Raw genomic sequence first — 24807 nt, 5'->3', positions numbered from 1 at the left:
AAAAAAAAGGTTCCACCATAGGTGTGAATCGATTCGATGGCTTATTTAGAAACTATTGCTATAAAACCGTGATTCACTGTTTCTTTAAAAAAAAAAAAAAAGCTATTACAGCTGGGTGGTGGTGGCACACACCTTTAATCCCAGAACAGAGGCAGGCAGATCTTTGTGACTGTGAGGACAGCCTGCTCTACAGAGATACCTGCAGGACACCTAAGGCTACACAGAGAAACCTTGGCTCTAAAAAACAACAACAAAAATCTATTACAATTATTCATGAAAAACCCTCGTTTTCAAGGGAGGTGGAAGAAATCCCCCAGTCTCAATAATTCAGGCCAACAGATGCAATCAGCAACAGGTGTCTTTATTGATTACACAGGTGTCTGAGGGTGCAACAGTAGCTTACACCAACTGCCCACTCCGGGAAATTCAAACAGCCATATTTATAGGGGAAAATGATTACATAAGACGGTAGTATAGTACAAGCATTTCATTGGCTCTCAAATTGGTGGGCTTATCTCATCCTGGGAATGGCCCCATGTCTATTCTCAAATTTCCCAGAAAAACCATAAAGACAGACAAAACACTCTGTAGTAAGTTGGCAATTTAGATAGGATGTCTTAGGGGGTGGAGTATCCCTCTCCTTAGCCTAGTCAGTGAGTCTGCAACCCATAGATATCCAGTTTTAGCATCGGCTGAGCCCGGGGGCCCAGCTAAATTTTCAGCAGAATTTAACATAGTATGTGGGCACGGGGGTCTTTCAAGTATGGGGGGTTTTTCAAATATGGGGGTCTTTCACTCAGTTTTTCCTCATAAATTGGTTTATATTTCATAAAAGGGAATGAGCCTGGGTTGTGGTTTAGTGTTGTCAATTATGAGCTCTGTTATTTGGAACAAGTTCTTTTACTCTCTGAATTTCAGTTTCTGTTTAATCAATAAATGTAACAACGTCAGAGATGGAGGGCTCAGTCGGGGCAGGGCTTGTAGCTCAGAGGTAGAGCACTTTCTTAGCAGATGGGATGCCCTGATTTGGTCTCCGGCTCAGCAACCATGAGACATAACTCAATGAGACTCTCTGCGTGAAGTTCTCAGCACAGTTTAGGACCTTGCTAAGCACCCGCTAACTGACAAGTATGTTAAGAGATCTACACTGGTTCCTTCAGAAAGACCTTTCTGTCACAGGACTTACCTTCCCGCAGTTTATTGTTGTTAAATGAATCCTTATCCACAGTAGTTTTCTGACTAATACGCGCTCATCTGCAAGCAGTGTGAGCTGCTATGCTCCCAGAGTTCCTGAAAGCCTTCCCTTGTTGAGAACATGTTTATCCTGGAGTCAATCAGTCTTGAATTATACACTTCCCACTGACTCTTCCTAAGAGCAGCTGCACAAGTTGCTATTGGGTTGGCCCAATGCTAGAAAGAAGCACTTAGCACAATTGTCTTTCATTACATTTACCGAGCTGTCTCTGCCCTTCAGGGGTTCCCTCAACGTTGACTTCTTTCCTAAGGGGTCATTAGATAACAACTGCCATAAAATGTTCCCCTGAGAATCAGTCAGAACAAACTCTGCAGTGCCCTGTAACAGACCTTTGGCTTCAAGCACCTACAAGGTCTTAATTCTCAAGTAATTTCTAGTCTTCAGCCTAACCCAACCCACTCTACCCTACAGCACCTGTTTGGTCTCGCTGTTGCTGTTCAGGCACATTGTGCCGCACAAGCTGCTGACCGAGGAGGTACATCCGAGAGCAGCTTCCACATCTCCCGGCTTTATTGCGCTTCTACTCCATACAGACTTTGAATCTCCCTAAAGGAATGACAACATCAAATATTTTTGGTCATTATAATTTGTTTGCATTATGTGGAAATTATATCTGTCTAAATTAGGAGTTTCAAGAAGGTCTAGAGCATATCCTTTATCAGTATCAAGTGCCCACTCTATTTCTTTTGACAAAGCTGAATTATAAACCATTCCAAAGATTATATGCTATAGAACATTCCAAACTCTCTTCTGGTTCCTAATACTTAAACAAAAGATACTAATGTAAACACTCTCATTTAAAAATGGTTACTTTGTTTTAATGTATTCATACCAGTACAAATGTGATACACGGCTATTAAATATGTAACATAAACTAACCTATAGGTTTAACTAAGATCCTTCTCGTTCATCTAATAGAAATACATTCATAAAAAATGTAGACAATGTGGCTGTTTACACAGAGCTGAGACTGTGTTCGAGATTCTGTAGAGTTTTTTAAAAAGCATTGTTAAGGGGCCAGGGAGATAGCTTAGTTGGTAAACTGTTTATTTCCATACAAGCACAGGGACCTGAGCTCAGTCTCTAAAATCTATTAAGTAAAATCTTAAGATGGGCCTCTCCACTAATGCAAAATAGCCCCAATTAGACCAGATTAGACCAAATCAAAAATGCCCACATTTAATGAATGCAGTGCTCTCCAGTTGCTGGGAGCATGGGGAGGGGGACAGAGAGGGAGAGCACAAGCAAAACCTGAAACCACGTGTTCCTTTTTCTGGCGCGATCCAAAATAGCCTATGGAAGTGGTCCTGATCCTCCCTGGGGAGGGGTCAACTTTTGGCAGACTTTGTGGAGTCCAGCCCAAGGCAACTCCCAGGGGGAGGGGGCCTGAGATGGAGCTTTCTGCTCCATTGGTGCTCCATTGGTGCCCCAAGGATGATTGCCTGGGGCTGGGGTGACACCCCTAACTTAATACTACATTCCAGACTCTTTGGATACAGGGGTGTTAGAGGGCTGGGGTCTCACTTTCAAGCAAACAAAATCCATGGGGTTTTTTTTTATTTTTTTAATTTTTTTTATTTTTCCAAGACAGGGTTTCTCCGTAGCTTTTGGTTCCTGTCCTGGAACTAGCTCTTGTAGACCAGGCTGGCCTCAAACTCACAGAGATCCGCCTGCCTCTGCCTCCCGAGTGCTGGGATTAAAGGCGTGCGCCACCACCGCCCGGCTAAAATCCATGTTTAAAAAAAAAAAAAAAATAAGTAAATAAAAATCAGAAACGTAAAAACACACAAGTGTGTATAGTAGCACACTCTCTAATCCCGGCTCTGCAGTGGTAGAAAAAAAGAGTCAAATGGGGGCCCACTGACCAAGCAGCTTAGATTAGTTAGTTAGTTAGTTAGTTAGTTAGTTAGTTAGTTAGTTAGTTTGCAATTCTGTTGGATGAAGTCATGAGAATCTTAACATCTTTCTCAAGAAAGTTTTGCTTCCAAGGGAGTTGGCTTCATCCATTTGGTCCAAAAAAACAGTTTTCCACTTGTTTTAACAACAGGAAGAAGTAAGGGGGAACTGTGCCTCGGCTCCTCAAACTGAGATCAGTCATTAACATCTAAATTCATTGACATCTCATTTGCCAGAACGGTTTCCTTCGACTCTTAGTCCATTTGGAAGTTTGGAAGTATAGTTTTGTTTCCAGACAGGGTCTCCCTGTAACCCCAGCTGCCTCTGAATTCCCCGTACAGCCAAAGACAACACTGACCTGCTGCATCTACCTACACCAGGCTATGCCTAGTTTATGAAGTGCTGGGGTTTGAACCCAGGGCTTTGTGAGTGCCAACCAAGCACTGTACCAGCTAAGCCACATCCATCTCCAGGTCCCTGGAGCGACAGTCTTTACTACTGCTTTTGAAAATGTCAGGAGATAATCACAATGTCAGGCAACAGAAGCGCTGCAGCTTTAAATACCCAAAGATAAATAGCAAAAAATTTCGGATAACTTAATTGTGGTAAGTACTCACATCATGTCATTTCCAAACACAATAAAAATGGAGCACATAGAGTTGATAATGGATCGTACGAAAAATACTCTGACGTCAGAGACTGAAAACGTCCACCCCTCTCTCGGTCGTTTCGGACACATGGCTACTGTCACTTGTGCCTCCACATCAGTCAGAGTAGCACTTACTTTATTGGCTCCCAATTTTCTTTATAATAATGAAGATCAAAGAACTAGCCATAGGGGATAATATGGGGAAAAAACGCCAGACATACTCAATGTGTAAATAACCACAGTGATGGAACGCATACATCTTAAAAGTCAGAACCGTCTGTGGCTCACTCATGTCCTGGGGCATTCCACACTCAGCCTTCAAAAATGATAAGAAGTCAGCAGAACAGATCTCCCAGCTCGTGGTCTCAACTCAGGCATCATAAGGATGCCTTACAATTGTTAAGGTGCTATTTCTCTATCCATCCTTCTGCTAACGTGTGCTCCTCTTCGTCTTGCTGTGCCCCCATTTATGTAAGTGTTTGAGAAAGTGTGAAAAAGAAGAAACGACCACCATAGGAAGCAGACCCGTCTGCCGAAAGGAGAGGGAGGCAATTCCAGTCACCAGCTAGAGAAAGGGGTGTGAGGAATGAGGATACCATCTTCTGGGGAAGCAGCAGAAACAAAACTAGTACTGAGGAAAGTATCCTTAACAAATAACCAGCAAATAGCCTTTTGCCAATCTTGGAACAAACATGTTCTGGTATTGGTTATTAATGTAATGATATTTAATTACAAAGCTAAAATTAGAGAGTCTAGTAAACAAGAAAAAAAAAAGAAACAGAAAAAGCTAAGCTGAGAAACAAATGTTTGCACACTGAAAGCCAGGAGCAGCTGGTTTAGTTGGTTCTTTCGGGGCTCTGACACTACGGTCAGTTTGTTTCTTTTCCTTTAGAGCAGTGCTTCTCAACCTTCCTAGTACGGTGACCCTTTAATACAGTTCCCCATGTTGTGGTGACCCCCAACTTTAAAATTACTTTTTTGCTACTTCATAACTGTAATGTTGCTACTGTTATGACTTGTAATGTAAATATTGCGTTTTCCAAAGATCTCGGGCAACCCCTAAGAAAGGGTTGATCTACCCCCAAATGGATCACGACCCACAGGTTGAGAGCCGCTGCTTTAGAGTAAAGGCAGTGGTAGGTGCAGAGGAGGGAGGGGCTGGCTGCAGCAATCCAGATGTGACAAGATGCCATATTTACCAGTGGGGAAAGGGTGTGGCAGACGAAACACTTAAATACTTTAAATTATTTCTTCCCTTTTCTTTTTGTCTTGCGTGGCCTTTTAAAACAACCCTGAGAAGAAATTACCCAATCATTCTACCCTTTTCTTTTGTGATAGATGCATTCCTTGAGGCATAATCTGTTTTATCCTTCTTTATAACGACTCTACATACCTTAATTTTTGTTTCGGTTTTAAAATAGTAAGTAGCCTTGCTCAGTTTTAGGCTATATCGTTCTGATCAAAATGCAGCAGCCCAAATCTCCCATTTTCCCTTCAGTCTTTTTCAGTGTATTGAGATCCTCACAACAAAAATTAGTACCTGACTGTGACCTTAAATTGTTCATTTCCTAGAGTTCATTTGGCACATGGCACTCACTGCCACCCCTCCCTCACCACAACCACATCCCCACTCTTTTCTCTGGCACTATTAAGAAAGCTCCCTTACAGGGCCACGTACTTCCTTGCTAGGTCCTCCTCTGCTTGCATTTCCTAAGTGAGGTGTTTTTTGCTTGTTTGTTTGTTTGTTTGTTTGTTTGTTTGTTTGTTTTTTGAGACAATGTTTCTCTGTCGCTTTGGAGCCTGTCCTGGAACTAGGTCTTGTAGACCAAGCTGCTCTTAAACTCATAGAGATCTGCCTGCCTCTGCCTCCCGAGTGCTGGGATTAGAAGTGTGCACCACCATCGCCGGGCCTAGGTGAGATTTTCAAACCTTAAGCACCCATCCCCACTAAAACTTCTGCAGTTGTTTCCTACGATAGCTGGTACAAAGCTCTAACTGCTTTGTTTGTCCATCCATCCTGTAAAAATTGATGACCCCTGTGTTTCTGGACACATCAGCTCTCACTTCCTCATGTGGGTCTTATTTTCCCCCCTTGATTCTGTAATAAATACCCTGACAAAAGCAGCATAAGGAAGGGAGGGCTTATTTTGGCTCTCACTTCTTCGCTTCAGTCCATGGTGATGCCTGAGACACAGTAGCAGGAGCATGTCAGAGCCAGTCATGTCGCATCCTTACTCAAGAAGCAAAGGACAACAATGGCTGTGATTTTCTATACAGTCTAGGATTCCAGCCTCTGACTGCCTAGCCATAGGAGCTGGATCTTCCTATTTCAATGAATGCAGTCAAGATAACCTTCCACAGACATGCCCAATGGCCCATCTTCCAGATGTTTCTAGACCTACCACCCTCCCACAAAACACCACTTCAGAGAAGTCTTCTGTTAGCACCGGGAAAGTAGGGAGACCCTTACTCAGTAGGTAAAGTTCCTCAAGTATGAAACAAATTGCCAACTCTGTGAGGACATGCAAAAAAGTCAGTTTTGAGTTGTGCGGACTTGCATGTGAACCAAGCAATTGTAGTTGGAAGATGAACAAAAACAGCATTCTACAAAGAGCATAGGTATAAGGAATAAGTACTTTGTTTACATTTTAGTTCTTTCGCTGATATCTTTGTGAACCCAAGAAAAATTTTTATTGTATTTAGCGATAGTTTTCCTCTCTGCAAAACTATGTAGATAATATCACAAGTATGAGTTTGTTGTAAGCATCACATAAAAGAATGTGTGCCTGGGCTACGGCAGCTACTCAGGGACACTAGACCTGTGGCTTTGTCTGTTCTCTTACTCTCACATTATGCTTCCCAGGTATGCTGCTCAGGGGTGTGATAACCGCTTTTCTGACAGAGAAAGTAATTCGTCTACAACACAATGGCTAAGTGAGTGAGGACACCAGGAGTTTCCAGTCATTCTATTAAAGACATTTGTCAAAGCCACCACACCCAGTCTAACTTGGGCACTGATGCACTGCTAACATGAACAAGAGAAGGAAAAGGAAACAAGAAAGAAGGGAAGGAAGGAAAGTCACCTGATGGTTGGCTTAGCCTTTCAAACATCTGAAGGTTCTGTGGAAAAGTTGAGTGGTCTAAGAATATGCCTGTTCATTCATTCATTCATTCATTCATTCATTCACAAACTTATGAGGAGTACCAAGCTCTGCTTCCAGTAGTACAGACCCTGCAGCGTGACAAAGAAAAGATAAATTGCTCTGATCCCATGCCTCTTGCTCGATTCACTATCTTACCTACAATCAAATCACATTGATTGATCACCTGAAATGATAAACTTGCATCGAGAGTCCTCAGATCCTCTGCATAGACTGGGGCTTTCACCGATTCTCTAAGCCTAGCTTTCCTGGGCTGTGTACCTGTGGAAGCTGTTTGACACAGCACAGCCTGAGGATACTGCCTTACTTTGGGTTTCAATATAGTTAACGGAGGCCTAACAGGCATAAATAGAAAAGCTAAGTTATGGGGATATCTTTTATGACTCTCAGCTAATCATAGCCATCAAACTTCCTCAAATCACAGGCGACCAACTAATGAGGACCCATTCAAAACAGCAGTCTCCACCTGGAACCAGTTAAGCTGTTGTGGGACCCACTTCCTGTTTCCTGGGCATCAACATTCCCCGGTTATAAACACAGTTCTCCATCACAGGCTCCTGACATGGAGATTGTCTTTGGCTCAAATGAAGTCTGCTAAAGTTTAATTTGTTTGATGTTTTAATTTTAATATGTTAAGTCCCCAGCAGTTCCAAGCCATAACTCCATGATAATATAAAACATTATACTGCCCTGTCATGTCTGCTATTCTGTCGCCTCACCACTTCTAAGTTCTCCCATTAATATTTAGAACCAAGACTAAAAAGAGATGAAAACTATTTGGCAACCGATTGCATTAGCTTTGTTTCTTTAACTTCGCGATAGCCTAAGGTTTCCTATCCCACCAACGTCGTCTGAATGTCAAGCCTGTAGGTTTGAAGGACATTGCAATGTCAAAGATTTATACTCTTCTTCTCTGAGAAAAAACACAGCGTTCCTGTGAGGTCGGTGACTCAAATTTTACCCTGATTTAAATGAAATCTATTTTCTCCCAAACCTGTGCCTAATATCATCATTATGGTCATCCACACTGATGTCCCAAGCATCTATTTGTTTCAAATGATTCATCTTTATACAGTTCAATGCATTCACCACCATAGCGATCATTGTCAAGCAGGTGCTGTGTGGCTCGCTCTCTGCCGGTTAAAGAAAACTTTCTTTTTCTTTTGTTTTCCTTTTGGTATTCATACGGTATCCAGGTTACATCTTGATAATTACTTTAAAACTAGGAGTAAAAAATGGCAGATGGAATGTCGTTGCTTTTCCTTTCTCCTCTTCTTCTCCCTTTATGTCTTCACATTGTCAGGATGGCTCCATCCATTTAGACGGCAAGGCGGTTCTGAATGAAGGCAGCCTGCACCTTCCGCAGTCATCCCTCCAGTTCAATTATGGTGCTTTAGCGGGGCTAATTAGCATTCCTCAGAGCCGGGGCTCTTTGAGTGACAGGTAACCATGGAGAGTCACACTCTGGGTGATCAGCAAGAATCTAGCTTTTCTTTTTAATTAAAAATTAGAAAAGCCTTAAAGAAAAAGCAGAGCATTTACTGATGTGAGCTGCTAGCCCACGGCTGCTGCTGGATAATGGACAGCTATGGCGACAGAGGCAAGTGGGAACCATTTCAAAAGGAACCCAGGGCAATACCACAATGGTCTGAAACAAGAAAGATGTTTATCATCTGCTCTGAAAACGGACATCCAAAAGAAAGCAGGAAAAGACAAAAGATCCGGAGTTCTTCTCGTATTACCATGCTATCCCTTTCAGAGTTTGGAAAATAGCATTGTACTCAATAACAACATCTTTTTCTCCCCCCCCATAACATATTCGAATTAGCACTTTGGGATAGTGTTTGCAGTTACTAACTGGTTCGTGTTTAGTAAATGCTGATTGATGGGGATGAAAAATGTAACTACAAAATACAAATATTAAGAATTATTTGGTTAAGAAATATGCAAAAGCCCATTAGTGTGCAAGCGTGTGACCCGCTATTAGTGTGCGAGTGTGTGACCTGCTCCTAGCGTGCAAGCGTGTGACCGGATCCTAGCGTGCGAGCATGTGACCTGCTCCTAGGACCGAAAGCAGCAGGCTGTGTGTGTCTTCCCATTGGAGGAAATGTGCGAGCAGGTCAGAGAGGTGAATAAAAAATTGTCGTCTTAGCGCAGTAGCCTACATTGGGGGGAGGAGGGGAAGTAAACAGAAATTTTAGACTCTTTTAGAAGCATGCGATAATTTTCCTACTCAAAAGCATGTAAGTAAACAATCTGGATAATCAAAGTCAGTTTTCATTTTTCCCAAATAGAAAAGGCTATATTTTTCTGCTTGTATTCATCTTATTTTTTTAAAAAAAATAATTTTAATGTGTCTCTCCCTTTCTTGTTTTTTACCCAAATGTAAAAATTGTAAAAACATTCAGTGATGTTATTTCTGGCCAGTGTCAAACCCGCTAGCTCGCAGCGTCTTGAGGGAGTGTCTGCTCACCAGAGCTTCCCAGCCCCACTTCTGCTATGAAGGCAGGAGAATGCAAACCACACCAGGGTGGATCCTCCTGTCCTCCCTTCAGGGTGCTCTCCATTTTGGGAAGATTCACAGGTAATAGTGACTGTTAAAAGTCCATTAGGTAAATTCATAGTCACAAGCCTCTTAGTTTGCAATCTGAAAACTAGGTTCTTTTTGTTTCTAAGGTACAAGCTGAATAAAGAAACAGATGTTAATTCCAAAAGTCTTTCTCCTACAATATGCAGCCGTGGACCCTGTTCAGCAAACTGCTCATTTAATGCTTCTTATAATCATGCTCTTTCTTAACAGCTCTTCAGCGCTCAAGATTTACACAAAGTTAAATTTTACTCCATAAAAGTAGATTCTCCTTTCAAAATCTAGTCTCGATAAATTTAGCTTATGGTTTGCTGTTGATTTGACACAAATGGGAAAAATAAAAAGAATAATTATGTTCTATGAATTTCAAACTTGATTTATTTTTTCAAGAATTTTTTTATATCCTATAGAACTCTACTGGAGGAGTAAGGTCTATTCTGGCATAGTAGCACAGAGCTCAGTCTAAACGGCTTCTCTTTGCAGGGTACCGTATTTCATCAGTGCACAGCAACAGCTGTTCGCATCTGTCATCTCTCATATTTGCTACTCCTGCGGCTGGTATATATTGTGGATATATAAATATATAATACGTATATTACATTTTTCTTCCTGATGGTGAAATAAAATCATTAGACCTGCTTAACTAAGCAGAAAACACTACACATTTTAAAACAAACCCATTAGAATAATCAATGCCGCCAATCCCGAATGTCTTTGGCATCTTGAACTACATGCCCAGTTCTACCCATGTTTAAAACAGACATATTGAGTTATTGGACATTTAAAACCGTCTTCATCCATTTTCAGTTCTGTGTATTTACAGATCAATCGTCTTCAGCCCTTCTGTACATGTTTTTTCCGTGTGTATGGGCGCTGAACTAAAAGAGAAAATTTGCACGAATGAGCCACTTTACAACTCTTCATATTTAATTAGTGCAGATGAGTCGGGAATGGTTCTGACACTATGCCAGAGAGTATCTCTAATTGCTTTTCCTTTTCCTCCTTCATGATTATGCCTCCCCTACTAGGAGAAAGAAGAAATCAGTTAAAAATTGCAGGTATACCATTTTTTGGAAACTGTGGACACCCCACAGTTAGCTAGCTGATACCCCAGCATGGCATATTGTATTTTGTTTTTCTCCTGGGTATAATTATTTAGATTTTCCTCATTGATTCCCTACAGTTACATGAGTTCAAACGCATCGGGCCTCCTGCTGATGCAGGATAATCCTCTCACAGTACAAAGGAAAGACTGGGGCACAGGAAGTCTGACCTCTGCTCCCTAACTTCATCATGAGAACTAGAACCCAACTCCTCCCATGAGCGAGCATGCTTTTGGGTTCCTGCTGTCCCTGGGGCTGCTCAGTAGATTCCACACAGACTTGTCATGAGGTGACTCAGACTTGACTCACAAAAGTCTGGCTGGTCACATCCTGCCACACACACGCTAACAGTCCCAGGCCTCACTTTCTTCTAAGTCACTGCCCTGCCAAGATGGTTTCCTACCCAAGCTGATGTGTACTTATTGACTCGTGTGATGGCTGTGACATTCTCACAGTTCTGCAGGCACTCTGTATTAACTCTTTACCTCCCCAAAGGATACTGGTCTTTGAGAAGGAAAAAAATACATTCATCTCAGGTAGCTTATACTTTCCAGCTTATCCCTAGTCTGATATGTGTTTAGCTATGCCTGCCTATTGTCTAACTGCCTGACCCTGTCTCCTTGTCCTTCATAAGGGACTTTGCTTTCGATTTATTGAACAACACAGAAAGCCTCACAAGGGAAAGAAATGAGGGATAGTTTACAAAAATCTTTAACAAAGTTTTACAAGATATTAAATATACTGAGTCCTACTGACTCAGGTGAGAAACAGTACTGTAAACATACCATTTATCAAATAATATCTGCATGCTGTTTCCAGCATTTATAGGTGGTATTTGTTATATAAAGTCACTTTTGACCTATTTGCTGCTTACAGCAAAAGATAATCACACACACACACACACACATACACACATACACACACACACATTGTTCTCTGGGTCAGGGGCATGGAAGAGTACATCATTTAAGACTATAGCTATACATTAGTATTGGTTGTAAAAGCAGATTGCATTGGAAATCCAAAGCAAATAAAGTTGGGCATTAAATTGTTCTCTTAAAGGCAAGTAGACCTCTACACAGTAGGATAGCTGTTGTAGTCTTCAATGACCTCAAGGTGTATTATCAACTCACCTGTGAGGTCCAGCAAAAGTTCCAGTCTCTTAGAAGAGATATTTTCATAAAACAAATAATTATATACATCTACCTACCATGCACACACACAAAGAGAGAGAGAGAGAGAGAGAGAGGAGAGAGAGAGAGAGAGAGATACACAGACACAAAAATAGATACACATATTTCTAAAAATAAATAAATACACAAATTCAATCATTTGTGACTACTTTCTGAAACTAGAGAGAGTGCACACATATCTCAAAGAAGCACTCAATGTTTAAGTTTAGTTCTAATCCACAGCATTTATAACATTTTTTGTTCCATAGAAGATGCTAGATCATGCTTTTCTTCTGATAATTTTCCAGTATTTAGGGAATTATGGAAGTTATGATTACAGAAAGCTGATGAAATCTAAAGAGTCTGCGCTATTATACATGGTCAGAAACAGGCCACACTTTTTACCATACTTTCTTGAGATTGGAATATAATTACATCATCTTTCATTCCCTTTATCCCTCTGACTACTCCTCTGCACCCACTTTCTTGTCTCTTTCAAGTATGGTCTGAATAAGGACAAAACCGTAGACTGGTGATATGGCCAGGGGGAGTTTACTGGACTCAACCCTACACAAAACTTCAGACAACTAAGTAGTGCTGAGAGTAGAAGAAATGGCCTTCGGGAAGAGAAACAGGAAAAGGAATGAACCAATTCATTACCCAATACCAAGTGATCAACCTTGATCATATGCATATGAGTAACATTTTAGAGACTAAACAGGTGGTATTCATCTTTCTCTATGTGTGTGCATGTGTATATGAATACATACATATTCATACTTATATATGTAATACATTAACATGCCGCAGTTTTACCATATGCAATAATGGTGGTTGCATGGTGTCAGCATGTATGCAACTCCTGATCTTAACTTCTTAAACTCACTGCTGCTGAACACATCATGAAGCCGGCCCATTAAGTTCACGTGTGCCCGCTGTGGTGCTGCATGCTGGCAAATCTGGAAACAGACTTTCCATAACTGTTCAGTGTGTTATTCAGTCACCAGTAGAAAGACTGAAACAAATGTGTAAGCTCAAAAGATCAAATATACTACGGACAGCAACCCAAGGCGATATGGACAATGTGTAACAATCAAATCTGAGAAGCACAGACAGCACTTGGGTAGATCAAATCTCACAAGTCCAACCCAGAAACAACCACAGGAGACTCATCAGACTTGCCAAAGGTGACTTAACACTCTCAGATCTATTACAGACTTTTATCCCATCTTACTCAATTGAATAGAGATTTACCCAGGTGACTTTTCTTACACAAAGCCTGGAGCATCCTCAGATGGAAAAGTGATGTATACTACTGTATAATCCTGCTTGCTTCTGCCCACTGTTCTGGGGTAACTTGAAAGTTGTTTCATCAAATGGCCTGCCCCTTACTAGTCCCCAAAGCTTGAAATGTCCTTTCAGCTGGATGTGCTCCCGAAAATTGTGTCTGCAGAGTACATTTGCCCATGTACTCTCAGTGATACAGTGGGCCCTGCCTCCCCCAGCTAAAGCACCAAGGGTAGGCACTGGCTAGAGGCTCCTGCAGGAGACACTTATAAAATGCATGGGTAATTTCTGCACCTGGGACCTTAAAGTTTAGTGATGAGATACACACACACTTGCACACACGTATGTGTAATACATATTATAGAGGAGCATGTATATGTAATACATAACATGCATATGTACAAGTAACTGAAGAGAAAATGTGAGAAATGCCATAAAAAAGACATAGAAGGACTGTGGGTTTAGAAGATTATGTTTTCTCTGAATGTGATGGAGAAGTAACAGGAACAAAAATAGAGAGAGAAAGGGAGTGGCAATTATGTTGATTTACAAAATGAACATAGATCTGATTTGTACAAAGAAGTCAGAGAACTGTGTAGGCAGAGGACACAGAACAATGAAATCATAGCCTTGTTGCAGATCTGAAATGGGAAGTCTACCACACTTCGGGAAGCATTGTTGGGTAAAAGGTATCCACTTTGAGCTAGGGTTTTGAACTTTATTCTGTCCAGAGAAGGGAGAACCACAAAGTCTTGAGTAGGAAGTGATAGGACATGATGGTGTGACCATACACTTCAGAGATCTAACGTCACCACAGTCTGCTTAGCAGCCTCCAAAGGGAAAAGGAAACCAGCTGAAGTTGGGTTTCTTGTGGCTCTCTGTGAGCCTGGCCTCTCTATCCTCACGTTATCTCGTTTCTCCTCCAGGACTCCTACTCTTGACACCAGCTCTGCAGCATTTCCTTCCAGAGTTTTCATGGCACCTGAGGCAGCTTCTGGTTCCCATCACTTCTTAGGGACATTTTTCTTCTGCTCACGCCCTTCTCCCTCCCCTCTGCATTCTTGGCTAGCCAGCTCACTTGAGTACCCTCTTCACACCCCTCCCAGCTGCCCACTTCCTCAGACTGACACCGAATCCTACCTTGATGGTAATTCCATGGCAGCACCTGATTGAGCACTGCTAAAAATGTGTTACTCTAAGTAACAAATCTGGATTTTATAAAGTGATCTAATTCAATAGCACATGTTGGGATTCTTTTTTAAAATCTTAAGTTTAATATACATTTCTGTACTGGAATAAGTGTACCTTGCCAACAGACAGAACAAATCCTCTTTGTACAGTACCTAGACATACTTTAAAAGGAGCAGAAATTATTATTTTATCTAATTAAAACATCATCTGTTCTTGGATGTTTGCCACATGAATTTTTATGTAACAAAATTTCTGAACTCGGTAATCATGCATTGAAAGAGCAGAGCTTACATAGAGTCACTAGCCCCATTCTGAAGGAAAGAGAGGGCCTGATAATGCAGAATATTTTTTAAAAAAAAATGCCACTGTGTTATTTATTGACTTCTTGGTAAACATAACCCATGGTTTATATGTAAATATCCAATGACTAAAATGAGAAAAAATGATTAATTCTTTTCAATGAAAACATGAATTCCTCTTAAAATGAAGGCTGGAAATTCCTCCTGTCTTTCCAATCAAAGCTCTTCCTGACCACGACTGAAATAATCACTCCTTTACATTCACGAAGGCTGGAAGACATCACAAAGAGTGAGTTCATTGGAATCATGGTATGAGTTCGACAGAACCCAGGTGGAGCTGGGATATTTCTATAGGATTCATATGCCAGTCCTCCTGATGAAAACAGAAACAAAAGTTCTCACTCAAACACTTGAAAATGAAATTTAAGAACACATCAAAATGATCTTTCACTATGATCAAGTTGCCTTCATTTCAGATATACAGGGATGGTTCAACCCATGTGAACCAATAAATGAAATGCTTTATGCAAGTGAACTAAGGGACCCAAATCACATGGTCATCTCAAGAGATGAAAAAAAGGCATTTGGCAAAATCCAATCCCTTTGTGAAAAAGGTGCTAAGATAGTAAGAAATGAAGGAGCATATTGCAATATAATAAAAGCATCATTGACATCATCATAAGTGGGGAAAATCACAAAGCAATACCTTTAAAATTAGAAATATAAAGTGTCATCCTCTCTGCTCTCATTCAGTATAGTACTTGAGGATTTTAGACCAGCAAGACAAGAGACACAATTAGGAAAGGAAGAAACTGAAGTCTGTTAATTCTGGGATGATGTGATTCTATACACAAAAGACCATGAAGACTCTCCCAGGAACTCTTAAAGCAATAAAGACTTTCAGGAAAGTGTCAGGAAACAAAATTAATACACAGCAATCAGTAACCTCACTATATATACCAGTGACAGGCTTGATGACAGGTAAACTGGAGAAACAATTCTCTTCACAATAGCCTCAAAAAAACTACCTGGGAATCAACCTGGCCAAGGATGTGGAAGACATCTACAATGAAGATGAAGATGAAGAAAGAAATTAAAATAAATTAAAATAACACTTCGAACCTAGTGAAAATTCCCCTGCTAATGGATTAGATGCATTGGTACTCTAAATATTAGCATACTACTAAAAACAAGCTACAAATTCAGTCAAATCACCAGCCTTCCAAATCCTAAAGCCAGTCTTTACAGAAATAGTTTTAATCATGAAATCTGCTTCATCAGTCCCTGACTTTCAGAATGGTGTTAGTGACTCTGAATAAGATACCAAAAATACACATTGGCACAAAGACAATCTCTTTAAGAGATGAGGAATGGAAAGAATGAATGATTCCTGTCTCCTGTCCGAGAGACATTAATATGAGGTTTGACACTCTTAACTGCTCAAGGAAAACACAGAATGAACATTGCAAGACATAGACACCACTCTCTGAATAGTATTCCAGTCACTTGGGGAAAGACAAAAACTGACAAACTAACTAGTCTCGTGAAATTAAAAAGCTTTTGTTTGACAAGTGAAAAAGTTAACCAGGGGAAGAGAGAGCCTGTAGAACAGGAAAAAATCTTTGCAGTCTACACATTCTACATGGAATTATTAGCCAGAAAATACAAACAAAACCTCAGCAACAAAAAGCCCCAAACAAACAAAGAAATCAAACAACCCATCTTATACATGGGCTGAGAATAGAAAATTCTCAAAAGCTGAGACACAGTGAGCAATATACACATGAGAAAATGTTCAACTCTCTTAGTCATATGGGAAATAGAAATTGAAAGTATATTGAAGTTTTCCATCACCCCAGTCAGAATAACAGTCCTCAAGAAGACAAATAACAGCAGATGCTGTTGAGGATGTAGAAACAAAGGGACACTTACATCTTGATGATGGTGAGGTAAACTAGTATAGACACCGTGAAAATCTGTATTGGGGTTCCTCAAAAAAATATCTCTACTCCATGGCCCAGCTATGCCATGCCTGGGTGGCCCCACAGAGGATTCTCTCACAGAGGTGTCTGCTGTGGGAACTCCTTCGTCAATAGCCTTTAAGATACCAGCCCACTTGGGGCAGAGTCTCAGGTGCTATAAATGCAGTTGAAATGTATGTGCGGGCCTCTTGGCTGCTGGATTCAGCTCCAATTCCCAGTGTACCCAGAGGACTGTGGATAGCTACTATTTCTGTGAGTTTATCACCTAATAAATAAACCTTTGTTACACTCCATTCTGGGCTATTTTGGAACTCTTTTGCACGCCAACAGGTGTCTCTCACAGAGATGCCTGCTCATCCATGTCTACTACAGGACTATTCCTGACAGCAGAGATCTGCATTCAACCTAAGTGCCTGAAACTGAGGAATGGATAAAGAAAACCTGGTTTTATGCATAGTAGAAGAAAAATCATGTTAAAACTCAGCACTTTCCCTTAAGTTTAGTACAATGAAATTTCCTTTCTGTAACTATTAGCATTTAGAGGTCTCTGAGGAAGAAAAGTCTGAGAAGCAAAACAGGTTCCTCACTGTCCCACTTCCTACTGACTATCTTTTCCCTCATCACTAACACCCTTTTTGATTCTTTTTCTGTGTTGCATTTAATATGCACAGTAGCACAGACAAAGATCCAATTAGCACAACACAAACGGTGAGAAAATGCCATAACTTGGTGTGCTGGTTAGTTGTTTGTTTGTTTTGTTTGTTTTTTGGTTTTTTTTTTTTTGCCAACTTGACACATCTGGAAGATGGAATAACAGTTGCCACCATCAGATAGGCTGGTAGACAAGGCTGCAAAGAATTTTCTTGATTAATGATTGATGTGGGAGTGCCCAGACAACTGGGCCAGTGCCATCTCTGGGAAAGTGGTTCTGGGTGGTATAATAAGCAGGCTTAGCAAGCCAGTAAGCATGACTCCTTTATGGGTTCTGCTTCAGTTCCTGCCTTCAGGTTTCTGCCTTGAATTCCTGCCCTAATTCCCCTTCATGATGAACTATAAACTGTAATCCAAAATAAACCCTTTCCTTCCCAGCTTGCTTTTCGTCATGGTGTTTCATCACAGCAACAGAAATCAAACTAGGGCAGTTGCTTTCTTACAAGCAAGGCATGAATGAGATGCAGGCATTTGCATACATGATGTGTGTTTTCTGCCATCAGTTAATGTTTTTAAGTGTTTTCATGTTCATAAATGACATAAATACATAAATATGAATTTAATAAAGTTTTTCACAAACTAAATTAAGACCCAAATAAGCTAAATGAAATTTTTAATATGCTTAGAACATTCTTCCTAATACACCATTCTACCATGTTCCATATGAATTTGAGAAGATGTAACTGTGTAGAGACGGTCCACCCTGTCCATTGTCATAGAATGGCCATTGTCATAGAATGGCAATTCTGTCTTTGGCTTCTGATTGGTACTCACTTTCAAAGGGATCATTGAGTTGTAAACGATAGTAAAAGAGTTCAAATACTTGTTAAAATAAAAGGTAATCTAATTTCAAAAAGTGCCAGTATAGATTTTTATGTGGCTAGATCTATGATCTCAAAGCACACAATAGCTCTTCTTTAAAAAAAAATAATTTTAGCTCTCTGTATCAAATCACCACCTTCCCCTACTTATTGATTCTCTCTTTGGCTTCATTTGTGGTCTCTCCATGAAGTGAAGAAACTTGTAATTCAGCTAAGTAGCTGACCCAACAGAGAGGCTGAGTCCCCCAGCGACAGCAGCAGAAGGCCATCATCATATAAGGAAAGCAAAGAGAAGTGGTAGAGAGGAATGTTTCCAGCTCTTAGAGACCCAGGGTTTCGAAAAGAGAAGGGAGGGGCCCATGAGTAAATGAGTAGAGATCAAAGTCCATTCTGCCCTTCTCTGAAGCTAGGAAGCCATACCAAGCTTCCCTTTGCAGAGCTGTTCGGAGAGAGGGTGCTTAGGAGGTATCCAGATTTCAGTTCAAGTCAACCACTTAAAAGGGAGGCTGGTGGCATAGATAGGGTTCCTAAGCAAAAACTTGCAATTCCAGGAGGACTGAAGAAAGTGTTGAGGAGAGGCTTGTTACGGTAGCAGAAGAAGGTGGGAGCTTCTGGGAAAAGGGACAGCCTGGTGCTAATGATTGATTACTTGGGTTGGATTTCTGAGTGTGCACACCTGACCTGTAATGGCTCCTCAGCAACAGAGGCTCAGAGGAGCATCAGTGGATGATAGGCTAATCAGTGACGATTAGTTGCCAGGTTATGAGTTTTAATTCCAGTCAACAAGAAAACCAGGCCTTTTCCAGTTGTAAGCTGTCTTTCAATCCCTCTAAGTTTCCTGAATTCACAATACGTTCTGAGCCTAGTTTATTTAGACTACAGTTTATCAGATTGACTTTGAATGACACCAAGTTCTGTAACGTACAATATCAAAGACCTCCGATCGCCTGTCTCTTGAAAGGCACCCCAAGTGCCTATCTTATGTGGATTGCAATATCCAGCATGATGACCTTCCTTAGCACCAGCATGAGAGAAGAAGGAATATGTGTCATACTAAATCCACAGATATAAAGTTTCCACGGAAAGATCGCAGGAATATATCACAAGATGACTAAACACGTCCAGAGGTACTCGCCCAGTGTTGGCCAAGGCCCATGTAATAAGATAGGCAAAAGCTTTGTTCAAAGGGCACATGTGTGACTCAGCCACCAAATTAATCATGGCCATAGACTGCACATCAAGTACTTGCCATGATCATAATTTTGGCTACCAGTAGCCAAGGAGCAACCGACTTGGGGAAAATTCTGCCTTCAGGATTCAGGATTCAATTGTACTCATTGTCCACATTTCATTTACAAGAGCAGAAAAGACACGAACAGCGCATAAGCACAAACACACATTGTGAAAACACATTACTCAACTGCACTCTTTCACAGATTTAAGAGCTAGAAGTGATACCAAGTCCTACTCAATGGCTATAGTAATCTGTAAGGCGCATGCAAAATAAACCTGTTGCTCTAGGAAAGCTAGAGTGTCTGCTAATTGATGTGATGGCAACTGGCAAATTATCATTACAAAAGAAGGATACTAGTTTGGAAATAATAGACTTGATTACGTGAGGAAAGAAATAAACTCGAGATATACAATAAGAAGCCAGCATGTTAGTTACTTTGCTATTGCTCTGATAAAACACCATCAAGTTTAGGAGGAAAGGGTGTATTTTATCTTGCAGCTTCCTTCATCACTGAAGGAAGTCAGACCAGGAACTGAAGGCAGGAATAGAGCCCATGGAGGAGTATTGCTTTCTGGTTTGCTACTGGGGCCTTACTCAGTCTGATTTCTCATAGCGCTCAGGACCACCAGCTTGAGATGGCATTTCTCACGGTGAGCTGTGTCATCCAGGATATTGAAAAGGCGCTACAGACTTACCTGAAAGCAAATCTTAATTAAAAATCCTTCTTCCTCAATAATCTTAGCTTGGGTCAAGTTGACATAAAACTAGTCAGCACAACCAACAAGAAGAGAAACAGCAACTGTGTCTCAACAACAAAATAGCATAAGAAAATTGGCCGCAGCCTTTCAAAGACCAGGTAAATGTAATCTCCATGTTAACACACAGGGAGCAAAACAAGTATATGGATGCTGGTAGATTTGAAACCTGGGAATAGATTAACTTGTCTCTGAATAAAGAAGCAATTAGTGGTAGAGCTTCCAAACCTTTTCATCCTGTTGAAAGAGGCAAGAAAAAGAGACTGGGAGCATGATTCTTCTACCAAATCTCTCTCCGGTAAAGTGGGGAGTATTCCTGAAAACAAAACTCAAAGGAGAAAGAAATTTGGGACATTGAAGTTTTGCCTGATGCTTGCACAAACACAGCTCTCATCTCAGAGAGAATAAGAGATAGTTCATTCTAAAGTCAAATATGGGTGGTTATGACCCAGGAACATGGATTTAGGTCACCCCAGATACTATGTTTTAATACTTTTATGATGTTTTCACAGTTGAAGAACAAGGGAAAGTCATAAATCAAGGCTCTGGGGAAACACATTTGGGGAAATACTAAGTAGATGGACAACAGCAAAGAGGGAAAATCTCCATCATAGGATCAGGCACTGATGATGGTCTTTGCTTCAGATGGTGAAAATGGTTTGATCACCCATCCCATTGCAATCACAGGGATACCAGGGAAGACACAGAGGTGGCCAATGAGTGCCTAGTGAGGAGCTAAAGATAACACAACTTGATTTGGTTCTGAATCTGCAACATTCCAACTCTCCTCAGTCGCAAAGCTCTAATCAGTCGGCCTTGTATAATATTAACACAGGTGTGGTCTCTTTCTGAGAACTTCAGGTCACATGATGAACAGAAGGAAGCAGGTTAAGAAACAAGAACAAGTTTGGAGAAGATTCCCTGGCAGAGGATGTCTATGGCTGATTCAAAAAGACTGTACCTGTGTGTGATGGAAAATCACCTGCGGTACTGGCTTTCTTCAGACGGAGAAAACTACTCATTCTTCCAAATTGACTTTTCCCAATCCAAGTGTGACATGGGGGCCTAAGGGATGAATTAACCTTGCAGCGTGTGGGGTTATAACTCACCAATAACAAGGGATTGAGTGTCTTCCCAGCGAACACACGCTTACGGAGTGAGTATCCCCACCCCCAGCTTGGAGGCTGTCATTTTGTCCAAGTGACCAGTCCCCTATGATTGAATTCCACAGTCATTTGTAGTCTTCATGGCATGCTGATTGGGAGGAAACTAGCTTTTCAGTTTACATAATTTGGTGCCCAATGGAGCTACTTTCCCATTTGACTTCTGGGCATCATGTACACGCCCTGGGCTTTGTGCTGGATGAGAGTTTGGGAGAGATCGAGACTGCCTGTCTTATGACGTGGTTGAATGTTGGACTGGGAAAGACAGGAGAAAAGTTAACTTGTTTTATCAGAAGACTCGTCTCTGACTGATGGCAATCGTTCATGGAAACCTTCTTCCTCCGGTCTCACTGCAAAATCCCCTTCGCTTCCAGAAGTTCCGTGCACTTCTGTGAGATGCCTTGTGTCCTGTTTCATGCCTGCTGCTGTCTTAAAATACCTGGACTAAAACAGAGTTGGGGGAGAAGAACATTGCGTAGTCTAGAGTTCCAGCTTAGAGTTCATTATTGCAGGAAATTCAAAGCAGGAGCTTGAAGCCACTAACCACATCAAATCTCAGAGCAGAAAGGAAAAAACAATGCACGCATGCCTACTGCTCATTTCGCTTTCTCTGTTGTACAGTCCAGGTCCCCAAATCAGGGGATGGTGCTGAGCACCCTCAGGCTGGATCTTCCCCCATTAGGCAAGGCAATCCAGATGACTCCTCTCACAGATTCTCACAGACCACCAAGATCTAGATAATCCATCCTTCATTGGGACTCCTCCCAGGTGATCTAGGTGACACCAAGTTGGGAATTAAAGCTAGCTCTGTGTGATAGATGTCTCTTCTGAGTAGATACATTTAACTCTAGGCACTTGGCTCCATAAGTCCTGTGACTCATTATGGCAATTTTGGAAATAAATACAGTAATACTATAAAAGCAAAGGTGCCATGCTTGACAATCAAGTAAGGGACACTACTATCCAGAGTGTCACCTTGGAGAGCTGTGTAAGGGAGAAATCACTTCTGTTTAAAGTATCAGCTAGCCATAAAAAAAGTAAAATCTACATAAACACACATCCCTGACTTCGAAGCTTCTGATTATCAAATATATTTTCCAAAGTACTATTCTACTTTAAAAGAAAATTTTAAATCAATCATAATACGTAGCCTGATATTCAGTACTTGGTGTGGCACTTTATTTTATATCCAATTAAACTTTTTCTTCAAAATAACACTTAAGAGCCTTCATATAGTTTCAAAATAATGGACTTCATTCTAAATCCTCTCAGTAAGTACTCTTACATTTAAGAAGAAAATAGGCAAGAGTAATATTCTCAGGGCTTTTTTTTAATGACTGCTTGGAAATTTAATGTCATTATGGTCTACTTTTCAGTATGAATCCATCTACCTCAAACCCCAGGCACTTTACTTGATCTGGTGAGTGAAAAGTTCTTTAGACCAGGAAAATAACTTAGCTTTCAGATATGTGAGAAATACTTTGACCGTTCTCCCTGTCAACCCCCCTCTAGCTATAAAGATGCATTTCTTCTCCTCCCCAGCTCTGCTGTCACTTTGAAAGTCATCCAACAAATTGGCCATACCTATCACAGTTACCCGTAGGCAAAAGAGTCAGAGAGCCGAAGAGAGAGGGGGAGTCGTCAGAGTTCATGAATTGAGATTATGGTACCTTTTTTCAAAGCCACGTTAGCATGCTCCACAACCAAATAAGACCTGCTAAGTTATATCCTTGTTATTGTTACTGTTTGAAACTAATCCCTTGCTAATGAGTTGTTGTGTAAATGTCCGGCTGCAGAATAGAGAGGTTCGGTGGAGGCTTTTGCCAACAAATCTCTCCGTCATGATTCCCATTACTTCTTGCCCATACCTCATGTGTCACAGTTTAGCTTGAGCCAAGGGATTAGATGAGTGTTTCTTGGTTTATCCATGGTCATAATGAATTGCACACTGTTCAGCTGTCATGGCTTTTTTTTTTTAGGCATTTTACCTTTGGGAGCTCCCATTGAATGAATACCTGATGGTAAAGGTTTCCAGGCTCTGCCAGAGGTGAAACATGTGTGCTTCTAGAAGAAGAGAATTTACATCTTTAAGGACAAGCTTGTCTTGAAGGCTCACATATGGATCATAAATTGCCAAGCGCACATGCGGATGCTGGTCCAGCATGGGCCATACAGAATCACGTCCCATCCTTTGATTATGTACTGTCTTGTCCCTGTCTGGATGACTTTTCAGAAGCTGACAGAGCTTTTACAATTTAATTGGTGTTGACACCTTTTGAAGCCATGCCTTGAGGCGCTCAGGGTCATTGTCTGCTTTTTCTGTTTCTCTCCAATGCCTCTACTTGGCTACCTCACAGCCTGTGGTGCCTGGCTGGCCCCTGCACTTTTTATTCATGTTCATACTTGTTCTGGGTCCGGTTACAAGAGCCCTTGTTAAATGCCCAGCAGGCAGCAGTGAATGGAGATTTTTGACTATGTGGGATTTGAGGCCTCTGGCAATAATGGAGAATAAAATAAATATAAAAGTATCCCTGTTGTGGACTGTGTTGTTATCACCAAAGATTTATTCCAGAGGACCTCAGACCTCAGGTACTTTCTGTGCGTGCTCGGCATGCTGGCGGCAGGCCTCACAATTAGCTCTCTGCTCTCCACGCTTGCTACTCTCTATGACTTTGCCTCTGTCATTATTTCCAAATTGGTATCTTCTTTGTTTTAGCAATACACTCCCCAGAAGCAGTTGTTGAAATGTCATTAGAGTTCTGAATTGTCCTCCAACTTTGTTGCTTCAGTTTAAGAATAAGAAAAACAAACAAATGCAACCATAGAGCAAAACAATTCTACCTTGTTTTTTTGATTCAATTCTGTACATGGGTCTCTCTCCCCATCTTAGTTATTGGGCATCATGGCTCTTAGGTTCTAACCAGTGGATAGTGGCAGACTGTGTAACTCTCATGGGTCCTACAGAATGGCAGGATGTGCACTCCTTATCTTCTGTAGACCTTTGTTCATCTTGCCACGTTCAAAAAGTATCAAGATCTCCAGAGCTAGAGTTATTGCCTACATACAAACTTGTATGTACGAACTTTGTTCACAAAACTTACTAAAATACTCTGTGAAAATATTAATATCTTTAAAAAGCTTTTGCTTTGATATAAATTCATTAAGCCAGATATTGGACTATTTAAAAATAGACTGTAACCAAGCAGTGCTGGAACATACCTTTAGTCCCAGCTCTTAAAAGACAGTAGCAGGCAGATCTCTGTAAGATCTCAAGGCCAAACTGGTCTACAGAGCTAGTGCCAGAAAAACTAGGGCTACACAGAGAAACATGACTCAAAAAAGTATATATAAATAAATAGATAGATGATAGTTAAGTAAATAAATAAATACATTTTAAAAAGGCTAACACCTTCTTTTGTAATTTGTTCTTCAGAATGAGATGATGTGTCAGAGAGACAAACCAGTCTAAAAATCTTTGTGAGAATGATCATACAAAATAAGCTCAGTTAAACAGGGCACTGCACTGAGTGCTCAAATTCCT

The sequence above is a fragment of the Chionomys nivalis genome, chromosome 5 (assembly GCF_950005125.1).
Source record: "Chionomys nivalis chromosome 5, mChiNiv1.1, whole genome shotgun sequence".
NCBI lineage: Eukaryota > Metazoa > Chordata > Mammalia > Rodentia > Cricetidae > Chionomys > Chionomys nivalis.
The sequence above is the reverse complement of the archived record's forward strand: the minus strand, read 5'-3'. Positions refer to the sequence as shown.